Source organism: Epinephelus moara, chromosome 13 (assembly GCF_006386435.1).
Source record: "Epinephelus moara isolate mb chromosome 13, YSFRI_EMoa_1.0, whole genome shotgun sequence".
Taxonomy (NCBI): domain Eukaryota; kingdom Metazoa; phylum Chordata; class Actinopteri; order Perciformes; family Serranidae; genus Epinephelus; species Epinephelus moara.
Genome location: NC_065518.1, coordinates 15,580,685 through 15,593,796, shown reverse-complemented (window position 1 = coordinate 15,593,796; position 13,112 = coordinate 15,580,685). Strand labels below are relative to the sequence as shown.

Below are 13,112 nucleotides of genomic sequence, written 5' to 3'. Positions count from 1 at the left end.
ACAATCATTTGTCGGCAGAGTATTGTGAAGAAAGAGGACGTTAAAGTCTTGGGAAAAGCTCACCGATCCCAATCATAGACTGACGAATAATGGACGTAGCTACCGTGATGCCACCCACTGGTTTTTGGGCTGCTGTTTTGAAGACCTGAATTCAGAATTACAGGCCCATTTTTGGATGAGAGGCTGGCGCTGTGGGTCCGACTGAAAACCAGAGGACACTATCTTTTGTCAACTTTTGTACCGGGCTGTAAACATGTTCATTTCCTCAGTAAAGTTATGCGTTTTAATACGGGGGTCTACGAGGAGTGGCTGGCTTCCTGAGCCAGCCTCGAGTAGCCCTTTATGGAATGCAGTTTTTCGCACTTTTTGTCGGCTTCATTTTTTCAGCCTCAGGGGTTGCAGCTTGGACCCAATGGAGGCATCAGCTGCCCCACGTCTCGACAATTCACAAACATTTACAGGATCAACAATGTTCTTGCACAGCTGGGTAAACCAATTTATTGTTTTATCTTAAACTAATGTTTAGTTATGACTCCCTTTGTCTTTCATTATCTAAGATAGTATGTTTTAGTCCATTGCTAGCAAGAAATCCTTCCCTAAATTTGCTTTTCCATTTGTGTAAAGCTTAAACAGTCTTAAATGATATACAACTACCTAACTTGAAGTTAAAACTTAAGTATCTTATAATTAACCGACTCTGTTTGCTAACTTGCTGAGCCTGCTAGTGTTGGGTAGCATCGTACCTTGGAGAAAGCCAAGCTGTTTTTGTTGATCTTCGATGGATTCAGCTGTGAGTGAGGTCTTCCGAACTGTTTAATCCCTTAAAGACATCTCTCCTCTTGCGTTCTTAGCTTTAGGAAAGTGCAAAATACAACACCCCCATCTAAACTTTGAGGATATCCTCTGTCGGACTTGCAGGTTTCATATGCAGACCGTTTCTGCCTTTTTCCTCGTTCTGAAAGCTTGGCAGGCTTCCTGTGCCCAGTTATGGTTTTTAAACGTAGCATTGGACAGTGGCTGTTCAGGGCTTAGTGAAGGGTCAAATAATCGATGATTAATGTAGTTATTGTTATTTGCAGCATTAGTTTTATTAAATATGTTGTATATCTTGAATATTTGTATATTCTGCAGCATATTTAATTTGGAAAACATGCGCCTTTTTCTGGTAGGCCAGTCCCATTGCCAGGCCCCCACACACCTTCACACACTTGACCTCCATGCCACATTTTAGCCTCTTGTAGCCGCCAAAGGGTGGGGAATCTTTTTAGGCCGACCAACTGACAGAGCGACCTATAGAGCTGCTAGTCGCAGCTGAAAATCTTTTTTTTTTTTCTTTCAGTGTGGGTGTTCTGGCCAACGTAAATCATACAACACAAAATCTATTACGAGATCAGAATTAAAGGGGCGCTCCACTAACTTGACTCATAAAGGTCTGTTTGCTGGTAGTGAAGAATACTACTCAGCCTATGAAAACAGTTTATTTTATAATGCCTTCTGTGGCTCTGGAGAGGCTTTTCAAAATAACCCTTGATGATGTCATCGGGGGTTATTTTCTCAGCTTGGGTTTGGAGACTATACATTAACTTAAAACCCTAAATATGTTGGCGTACTGGGGTCATGGAGTTTGGAGGTGGAGTACCCCTTCTAAACATTGAGCGTGAAATCTTGAATGAAAATCACACACATCCTAAAGCCACACTTTAAAGACACCAGCAAGTATTCAAGCATGTTAGGCTGAAAATATTTTTGTTTGCATCCTTAAAATCTGCTGCAGCTTCTTCCTCTCTTCACTCATTGAGAATCCTAATTTGGCGATTAGGCAAAAAGCTGTTGATAGCTGTTGGTGTTTTCTTCCGGGGGGCATCATATTACAGCCTCAATTACATGATTTTTTTTTTTTTTTTTTTAAACAGGCATGAATAATTAAAAGTTCCTTTTTCTGCCGCGTGTTCTCCTATTTTGCTGGTGCTGAGCGAACACAGTCAGAAGTTATTATTAGACTGAATTTAAGCGGCCCCGTGTCCTCGGCTCTGAGCAGTGGGCACCGAGCTCCTGCATTGAGTTTGACAGCCTTCACACAATATTGTGCAAGGGCGCTCCCTTAGCTTCTCATGCTGGTTAAATGTAATATGGCAGATGGATAGTATTTGCAGGGAGAGCGGGGGTCTCACCCTCCCTCTCACTCTCTTTTTTTTTCGCCGTCTCTTGCCAGTACCTCAGACATTTCAAGGGGGAGAAATATGTATCAAATTAACTCTTAGCAACAGGGCCTCCGAGCTCCCTGCCCTTGTCTTTTCAGCAATCAGAGCTTTGTTATTTTAGTCTTTCAACCAAAACCAAACTGGATTCAATGGCTTCAGCAATTACCTGTAATTTTCCAACCTGGTGCGCTAGCTTTCACCGGCGCGACTGCGAACAGTGAAAGATTGTCTCCTCGGTTCCTCATTTTAGTGTTCAAGTTAAGTGCACTAATTCATTTACATCCACAGAGTGGCACATTTGGAAATGTTCACTTCCCGGCAGCAGGAATGTCTGTGGAGGTTTGGTTTCTGTCTGCGCACAACCTCCGAGTCACTGAAACTGGAAACCCCTCTGCAGCGTCGACACTCCGACACTCACCCTCTGCTTTATACATCTGACCCATATATTAATACGTCCTTTCAAGCCCGGTTCAGAAGAGACAACTCTGAAGCCCCGACATCTGTTTTCACATCGCAGACTTTTATCCCATTTTTCCATCGACCCCCACATCACTCCCCTTTCCATTCCCCATCCTGTTCCCAAATCGTGTAAGAAACTACAGGAGCTTACTCCATAAGTGTATGTGTGGTTTCTTTTTTTGTGCAAGTCGGAGTGATGTTTCCCCTTCAGAGGTACTGAAGGAGAGAGAACTGCTCGCACTAAAATGCTAATTAAGTGCAGTGTGGCAGACAAGGACACTTGAGAGTGTGTGCATTAGCAAATTTTAACTCCCTGCAAACCAAACAGTTTGTTCTTGGCTAATCTCCCAATGATGGAGGCAAGAACAACAGTAGGAACCACAGAGAGTAGAAATATAGACTGGCTTCAGAACATGAAGGGAGAGAGCGAGAAGCATGGTTTTCTTTTTCATTACCAAGATAACACAGTTTTAGGAGAAGAAAGCATCTCTTCTGGCATCGCTTTTTCCGTTTCATCTCCTCACAGAGGTAACATATGGTATCTGTAAGGGAGAGTCAGTTTGCGCTATGCGGTGAATTATTTTGTGGATTAGTATTGGCATTTAAATGCTCTTGGCTTTAAATCTTGTCTGTTTTAGATCTTAAGTACATTCCTTGGCATCCCGCTCTCCCGCTCAGGCTGGCCTCTTCCCCCGGCCAACACATTTTTGAAACTGTAGAGCTTAACAGGAGAGCAAAAGGCAGCCATTTGAAAAGACCCTGAAGCTGATCTCGAATTACTTTTAGTGAGATACCACTCAAATCAAACCAATTCATCCAATGTTGTGATGCCAACAAGACCTTAACCTCAAGTTGAGGTTAAAAACCTTTTTTTTTTCTCCCATGCAAGTAGTTTTCTTCATTGCTTTACAGAGTGGAGGCGTCTGAGGTTAATGTAATTACAGTCTCTGATGGTTGTACAAATTGCAGGCTGGTAGTGTGACACACGCTCCCCTCAAGTGCTTTGTGGTTGGCTCTAATGTCTTGTTTTATCCGCACTCATTAAGACAACCTTGGCCAGGTATGTTTGGTTATCGCCACAACAGCCTTCAAGCTGCATCTCTGTGTTTTCATGCACACCACAAGAGACCTGCACAGCATCGGGGGAAAATATCCGCTTTGCTTTAAAATCGGGTAATATTTAAACCAGAGAAAATGTTTTAGAAATAAATACTGCAGGAGTTAGTAAGTGATGTCTCTGCCCAGTTGTTAAATCCAGCATTTGTGGCACATTTATGTTGCCCCAGAGATCCTGGCTGACATGATAGCCCCCTTTTCCTCATCTCCAAGCGGCCTTTAAAAGCACAGCCCTCCCTTCTGTTTCCAGTACAGTTGGCCTCCCTCCAGCTCCCTCACAAGAAGTGGATGAATTCCTAGATGTCTGATAAGCTCCACCAGAACATGATTCTTAATGGAAGAGAGAAGAAGAAGAGGCAGATGCTATCAGCGCGGTTGAATCGCCTTGCAGTCAGATCAAACGTCCTAAAAGTGCAAGGGAATGCTGAATCATGCCGCGAGGTTGTTACACATTTATCTTCTCTGTTGGTTTAATTGAACTTGCTTCTAAATGAAACCAACTGGCCGTTTCGATGCAAACAAAACATCATTAGCATTGTGGAAATCTCTTTGTAGCGTCTCTCCCACTCATTCCCCTTTTGAAATGAAAAGCCTTAAATGAGCTCTTTTCATCCTTGTAATTTTTTTTTCCTCCACTCAAGGCACTTTGTGACACCATTTATCACTTACCTCTGTTTGTTTGTCCTCTTTCTTTCTCCTGTTTATCGAGCCAGAGACTGACACAGATTCCACCCTCCACCCCTCATCATGTGTGAAGGTCTTGTTTGTCCCTGTGTGTTTGTGTGTAAAAACAGCAGGACCTTCAGGATCGGGGAGTAAAATATATCTCGCAACACCAGCGTAGCGTGCCAGAGGTGTCTTGATGGAGATGGAGTCATACTGAGCTAATGAAGCTCCAAACCTCAGCTATCGATCCACCTCGCAATGGTGCTTTACAGAGATAACTGAGGAGGAGAGCAGTGTGTGGCCTCACGCGCGCTCTGATCTGTGTGACATCTAATTCTGTGTAATGAACCCTGTGCACCAGAGAGCATGATGGGGGGCTGTCTATGGTAATGACAGGGATAGCATGGCCTGGGCGGCTTTTGAAAAGCTTTGAAACACTGCCGGTTAGCTTGCAGGGCTCTCTTGACAGCGACAAATTTGTCACTAGAACAAACGCCTGCTTTTCCATTTCTCTACTTTGTAGCGCTACTATTGTGACTTTTCTCTGCTCTCTACTAACACCACCTATTTCATGCTTGTCCGTCCTTGAAGAGCGATGCCTCCTCTGTTGCTCTCCCTCAGGTTTCTGCCATTTTTATTCTCATACAAGTTTTTGTGTAATGGAAGCTTTGTCTTACCTGAATTAAGGGCACAGTCTTTTAAGCCCTCCTTCTGCTGAAATCAGAAAAAGGATGTGATGTAACAGCTCCAACTGATAAGTATCAGAGCAATGATGAGGTTTGTAGTCTAGTAGTGTGAAGGAAAGAGTCCTAAAACCCACGTCTGGTTTCCTCATCTTGAAGAACAGATAGATATGGGTAAAATAAGGTACGGCGTGAAAGCAAGATTTTTTTTTAACGTTTTGTTCTATGACATAAAATACATCAGTAAATACCCCACTGGTGAATTTTGAAGCTGATACGTGTCTTAAAAACGTTGGTTGCTAACATGTGGCTAAATGAGACCACAGAGGTTGTCAAGGAACATTAAATGTCATCACACCACATGGAAACTCATCTAGTCTCTAGTCTGCCTTTACAGCTGCGATGTGGTGGTGAAGTTGAAGTCACACGAACGTTGGGTGACCAGATCCCAACAAACCAAATGTGGGACAAAGAGCATGTTTGTGTGGGACAATGTAGGACATGTTACGGATGCTGAGAAGTAGTCTGAATTTTTTATTTAATGTCTATCTAACTTTAAAAATTAACATTTATATTCTGCCTCAATTGTACTGTGTAGCTTCATGTCATAGTGATTGTTTATTAGTTGCATTTCCTTTTCTTTGGTGTAGTTTCACTTATACAGTATTTTCACCAAGTCTGTGACTTTGTGGTGACTCGTTGGCTGTGGCATAGGCTACACGACCATGACTGCGACACCTGCACTTGACCCAGGTGTGCGCACTTTGATTGACATCAAACAGAGGCCCTGTAATGGCCATTTTCGCTGCTTTCTTAACAGTCATTGGATAAAAGTCAGATTTCAGAAAAAGTGTCTGCCCTGCAGTGGTTTGAGTTTTGAAAACTAGAGCCAATCAAAATGCAAAACATCGTCTCAATATGTGGGATGTGGGACAAGGGATAAAAATGTTTGGTCATGCCTGGTCACTGTATGCAACAGTGGTGTACTTTGTTTATAACCAGGCGTTAGCTTTTTATTTTTAGAGATTGCATTTGTGCTTCAAAAATCATAACAATGCTCATTTGTGGAGATTTTCTTGCTGAAAACAATGTGTAAGTATTGTAAACTTTTGTCACAGAGCTTATTTTCTACAATAAACAAAAATCCAATGGAAAAATCTAATTGGCTTTTCATTGAGGGAGCTAGGGCAATGCTAACGTCCAAGTTGGTCTACAAAAAATATCTTCCCTGTGGTACTCCATTAACCAACAGAGGCCAAGAGTTGAACTAGGGTTAACTACAACACATGAGCCTGCAACAAAACAGGGAACAAATCCATGAATTTGTCAGTCATACTGGCCTTTGCTGAAGTGGGACTAAAATTGGTCGGAAAACACCTTTAAACCTGCATTAACTATTTTTGGCCACATGGACGCAGCACAACAAGGTGTTAACACAACATTGACATATCACATTATAGGTGGTTATGGCAGAAGTACAGCCTGCTTTCACCAAAAAAACGACCACATAGGATGACTGCGTAAGTATCTTATCGTGACCCATACTTACATTTAAGGCCGTGCCCTCTAGTGGCAGAAGTAGTAATTGTAGGAGCAGAGGAGGAAGTGACATGATGAGTTTAAAAAGCAACAAATTCCATGTAATGTTGTACAGGTGTCAAAGATGCCCAGATAGGTTGGGCGGGGGATTCGTGGTTGGGTCAAACAAACACTGGACTTTCACCCAGGAGACCAGTGTTCGCATCCCAAAGTGAAGGTTGATTTGTTTTAACAACAGCATATCATACCTCGTATGCTATTATGTGTTGCATGCTACGGTGACGTGATGTGTCGTATATGACGTATGTACGTCACACATACATTTGTCATGTTAGGTTACTGACAAAAGCAGTTCTTAATGCCATACCATGATGTCTTTCCTAAGTCTAACCACATTAACATTAGCTTTGTTGCCTAACCAGGTAATTTTAAAGGGGAACTGTGACCGTTTTACGACACTAAGGACGTGTTTAGACCGGTAATATATGTCGTTTTGGGGCCAGTCATCAAAATTGACCTATTCTGACGTTTAGGTTTGAGAGTATTGCAAAAGCAGCAAAAAAATGTCCTATTCACACATCCAACAGACACACAGCAACATCAGCAATTATTTTAAGTTGTGTCTCTGGCCACCTGGCAAACGGCAGTCCAATATACACTTTCCTTTTTAGTTTTGATTTAGTCCCATTATCTCCTCATCAAGTCCTAAGGGAAATATGTGGCTCTTTAGCAGCTAAATGCTCCACTGTGATCACCTGCTAGTTGCTAACTGTGTCTGTCTGCTGTTTGGTGCTGGGCAGGTAGTGTAAAGTGGGATTATCAGAGCTGTCTAACTGAAAACAGCTGCCAGCTTCGTGTGGAAAGAACTGATGAGAGGCTAAACCTAAACAGTAAAATTTCATGCCATGAAGCAGAAACAATGAGATGAAAGACGCTAAAAAGCTACACAGAGCTGAAGGGAACTGATGAGTCAAGGGCTAATTCTGTGGTTTCATCCCCACCAGTGACCTCTTTGATATTGCGCTGTAATTTCATCCATTTTTCATATAAAATATTGATAAGAGCAACTTTTAAAACCCTCTGTGGGAAACTGGTGATGTCTGGCCGTATAAATAAACTTGACTAAGATCTGGGGATTTGATAAAATTTAGTATGATTGCAGTGGCCATAATTACTCTTTTCACTGAAGCGGTGATGGCTTAAATTCCCTCCATCATTCCTGAGTAATAGGAAGTGTCAAACAAAACCTTCATGATGACACAGTACTTTGAACACTCCCCTTTATCCCTGCAGAATTAAAATAGACCTGAGAAGAAAAAAAAAAAGCTTTTCCTTTTCCATGACCACCTCTGCTGCGGGTGCAAATGAAAATGCCCTTCCCAAAATAGATCATTTTTACCCTTCAGATGTCCACTTTTATTTTAAGCCCGGTGACACCATGCCATCCATCACACCCAGCTTTTCAGATGTGAGCAGCCCCGGGGAAAACACTGATACAATGCAGGGGAAAGTGTGATAGCTTGCTGCTGCTGTGTAGTTAGGACCTCTATGGTTAGATTACCACTAATTTCATCTCAAAGTAGCATTTAGACATTTTCTTTGTGCGAGTAAAGTGGAAGTCATTCCTCTTTTTAGGGTAAACATTGAAAATGGATGCCCTGCCTTTCCAACTCTTCCCTCAAATTACCACTTGACATGGCCAAACATCGCTCCGCATTATTGTCTGCCAGGAAAATGCATTTCTGAATGCTTTATTGAATGTTTTGGCTGGGTGGAAATTGTACGAAGTGTACCCAGCGCTTTGATCATCTTGACCTGGAAATGTGATAGTCACCCCACTTCACAGGGCTCTCTGACACCTGGGAAACTGGATCTGGTATTCTTGATACACGATCTGCACCGCAGCACTAAAGACTTAACTTCTCCTGTTTCTGAGTCGGCGGAGACTACTGATGGGAACTGGAATTTCACATGGCTCAGACTGAGGCTGTTTTTTCCCCACAAGCCACTGGAGTCACAACATTTAAAGCCTGGTGGAAAAAACGGCCTGCATGATTTTTATGAACAAGATTCCTGCAGCTTTACTTTCACTTAAAACACAAACACACACACAAGAAAGTTTTTATGTGTAGATGGAGTGTTTTTGTTTGTTTTTTTAGTTTTTGTGCACCAAAGCTGATAAAATATTTTGACAGATGTTGTGAAGCTACATCTGGATGTGCAAACTGGAAGACAGATTTGGACTTCAGTTTCTTTGAGTCATCAATTAGATGTTTGTTGTTGTCATTTAGCTTTTTTGATATAAATATATTCATTTATGTGTTAGTTTTCACAGTGTCGCAAAGTGTTTTGTAGTGGAGGTGCACCTAACATCATAAATTGATACACTTTATTGAATTAAAACATAAAACCCAGGAGAAAAACTGCCGAAGCACTGTTTAACACAGTACATGCAATATATTTAATAGGTATGAAAATTGTTTAGGTCTTCATTTTCTAACTAAACTGATCATGAGATGGTGCATCAATAGTAAACCATTATTTCATCATGATATGATATTATATCTATTCTTTGGACAATGATACATATTTACCAATCTAAGTCTTTTACAATACGATTTCAATGCGATTCATTTCAGGGACCTGCAGTCCACATGAGACGATGTCATATGGTCATTTAACACAGTTGGTCAAAGAACAAGCTGCCATCCCTTTCATTTTGGCTTTTGGCCATTAAAGATGCAAACAATACATAAATAATTCTAGCCAGTTAAAGGTCCAGTTTGTAGTATTTAGGGGGACACATTGGCAGAAATGTAATATAATATAATAAGTATGTTTTTTGGGGGGGGTTATAGTCACCTGAAAATAAGAATCGTTGTGTTTTTGTGTTTTTGTTACCTTAGAATGAGTCCTTTATCTCTACAAAGGCAGCAGGTCCTCGTCTACAGATATCGCCATGATGCATCGTCATGTTTCTACAGTAGCCCAGAATGGACAAACCAAACACTGGCTCTAGACAGGGCCATTCGTCTTTTTGTGTCAGCCACCGTAGTTAGCGGCCTCTCAGCTACAAACAGCATTTGAAAAACACTAATGTATTAACTTAAAACTCTTTTATTTAGTGTTTTTAATCACCTGGTCCTTTGTTTTGGAGAGGAGGAGACCTCTGTGGATAATTCAGCTCACTGTAAAAATCTCTTGAACGTCTGGATCAGAAGAAAGTGAGCACACGTTAGCAGGTGCTGGGCTCACCGCCCGTCTGCGATGAGCTGAAGAGCGTCAGAGAAACACTAGTCCGTTTTACACTGCCAGATTTTTGGCGAATGTTGGGCTGTTTTGCCGGCAAGCTGCGAGCGTTTAGACACACAGAGCCGGATTGGCGAGTTGATCCAAGGTGCCCAATTTTTCGCCTCGTAGGGTAGTCATATTGGCGCAACCCTTTTAGTTTAAAAAGACCGAGGTGGCCTTCCGCAACGGGAGGGGCTGTTGAAGACTTGTGGGGCCTTCCGCAACGGGAGGGGCTGTTGAAGACTTGTGGGAGGAGCTATTGATGACGCTGCATGTGCGAGCCACTGGCGGTGGATAAACAGGAAACAGCTGATAGCAGGAATTAGCGAGCAGCTGGTAGCAAGAGGGAAACACAAACCTGACAGACACTGTAAAGATGAGCAACTGGGGAGACAAGGAGTTGCGTGCCCTCCTTGCTACTAGCTGCTCGCTAATTCCTGCTATCAGCTGTTTCCTGTTTATCCACTGCCAGTGGCTTGCATGTGCGGCGTCATCAACAGCTAATGAAGAGGCCATTAACCGGCAGATGACAGGAACAGTGAAGAACAGGCCGAATTACAAGAGAACTGCCGAAGGACTGACCAGCCGCGGCTTCCCTCCCACGTCACTGTTTACGTCACAAGCTGAGCTCACGCACCCCATTGCCCCGAAAAAGGCGCATTCTGTATAAACAAAAGTAGGTAGGCGGCATTTTGCTGCACTCCCCGATTTTGTTTTTATACTGCCAATGCTGATAGAAGACTGATTGGGCTTTCCTGCAAATTTGCACAATTCCTGTTTAAAAAGGGCTACTGATTTGTAACGTCAGACTGCTTTATTCAGTGTTTTTATCAGTTTAAAACACCAGGTCCATCTGCAGATAATCAGCCCTTGGTAAAAACCTCCTGACCAATAAACACTAACGGAATTCTAACCGGAAGGAGATTCAGCTGGTTGTAGTCTGCAATCCTCACCACTAGATGCCACTAAATCCCTCTAAATCTTACACACTGTTCCTTTAAGTGTTGTATAGTTTAAGTTGACTTCACGAACACACATAAAACATGGCTTAACTACAAGAACTTTTAATAGAAGTATGAAATGTGGCTAAGAAATAACTGTTAATGCAGAAGAAACAATTGTTTTTTTGCTAGTCACCATTAGTGGCATTTTCACACTGCATGAGTTAGTCTAGATGCTAGCGAATTTTATCTTGACTCAAAGCTTAACCAATTACATGTATTATTTATACTTTTCCTTATGCATCTGGTTTAAAGTCACTGCATGCATGTTTTTCAGCCTAACATTGTTGAAACAGAGCAGCTGAGCTGAAGTTAGCGAAGTAAGATGCCCGGTCAGGCAGGTGCATCATGTTTCCTGAGTATTTTATCTCGCAACAGCATTGTTTACAAGTGGCATGTGTTTTGTCTGTTGACCCGTCTTTTTTCTGAAAATATATCCAAAATATTTTTCACACTGCTGATTTATTCCCGAGAGTAATAAATATCCTCATTGTCTTTTTCTTGGCTGCTTGCCATTATCTGCCTGGCACTGTTTGACAGTGACACAGATGTGCCATGCAAATTTCAAAATAAAGGCATATCTTAAAGATGACAATATGACTTATTGTTTTCACTTTGCAATAATGATATTGGATTGCTGACCACTGAATCGATACATTGACGGACTTGTTAGTCACCTAATGAAGATGTTGTTAGCTAAACAACTTTTAAGGAGAAACACAGATATAGTTTTGAAGATAAATGTGTATAGTTCACGTTTAGCATTTTAAATCCATTCACACTGTAACATGTTATCGTTTGGATTGGAATCAGTGTGTTTTTGGTAAACGCATCACATCAAATTGAAATGAACCTTGAGTGCTCAATAAGAATTCAGTGTTTGAGTATTGTTTTAGTATTACATGGATATAATTTGTTCAGGAATCAGGTCTGAGCTATTTAATGTGATGGCAGTGGTAGTGGAGTTAGAAGTAAATTACACAGAGCCAGTGTGTGATTAGAGAAGCTGTGGCATGGCTTTTAAAGTTCACCACCCCTCAAGATATTTGATCGAGCCGCCGGCCTTTGATCAGTGTTAACATTACGGTAACCATGACAGTTTATTTTCAACTACCAAAAAAAAAAGACCATTTGTGTCAGAAAACAATCTCCCCTTCCTCTGACATGTTGGCACGCCGCAAAAGAAAAATGTCAGGGTCAGTGATGGGCCATTAGCCCAGAGTGAGTTCCTTTTGTGCTCCCAGGTCCATTGAAAACACCTTTTTAGTCTTCAACAGATGGTACCGTGACACAGCAACCACAGGCGCTGACCTGGGCCTTAACTTAAAGACAAAAAAACCACAGGACATGCAGCACCGCAGAGGGACGAGAATGTCTTCCTAGAGAGAGAATGACACCGTGAATGTGTAATAAAAAATTCACCTGCTTAGCACGGCTGCATTGTAATGCCTTGTACATTTGATTGACTACACAGTCACCCTCTATTCATCGGTGTTATACCCTTTTCTTTTTCATGGAGGTCGCTCCTCCGTCGCTGCAAATGTCATAGTGCTTTAATGAGAACTGCACTGTAGCCCACAATGGAAGCTTTTCAGCCAGATTAAATGTATCACTGTGCTGAAACTTTACTTTCCTCTCTCCCCCCTTTGCCCCTATTGTGACACAGTGGTTTTACAGAGCAGCTTGTTGCTGAAAAACAAGGTTAAGAAGATCAGTATCAAAGGAGGAGTGTTTTTGTGTGGCTTGCAGGAGAGTCTCGCTTCAGGTTTCCACCTGAAACACAAAGGTGTTTTCTTACCTGATTTGTATTCATTCACACAATGAGTGGAGCTGCCTCTCTTGTTTCCAAGTAAGGAGAGTCCAGACGAGACTTTTGTTCGCCCTATCATCGGATACGTGCATGTTGCTTCCTCCAGTACGAGCCTTGGAGCCCAGCCACAGGCTTTGTCCTGGATGGATTTTTCCTGCCCTTTTTCCTCTTCTTTGTTGCTCTGTGTGTGCTCTAAGAAACCATTTCAGATAAATGTTTGAGCACCACCGCTTTTTTTTTTCTTCCCCCTTCCCCTCTTTTGGCTCCTGTGTTATTTCAATAATACCAAGCCTTGTCACCCTAAAATTGCCTTGTCAGGATCCAAAACCCACAAATTAGCAGTTTA

The 13,112-nt window shown here is 42.0% G+C and overlaps 1 protein-coding gene across 2 annotated transcripts in view; it reads left to right on the top strand.

The window, feature by feature from the left end:
* Positions 1-13,112, top strand: part of LOC126400112 (adenosine kinase-like) — a 143,456-nt gene that overhangs the window by 84,973 nt on the left and 45,371 nt on the right. The gene's annotated exons all lie outside the window — the stretch shown is intronic.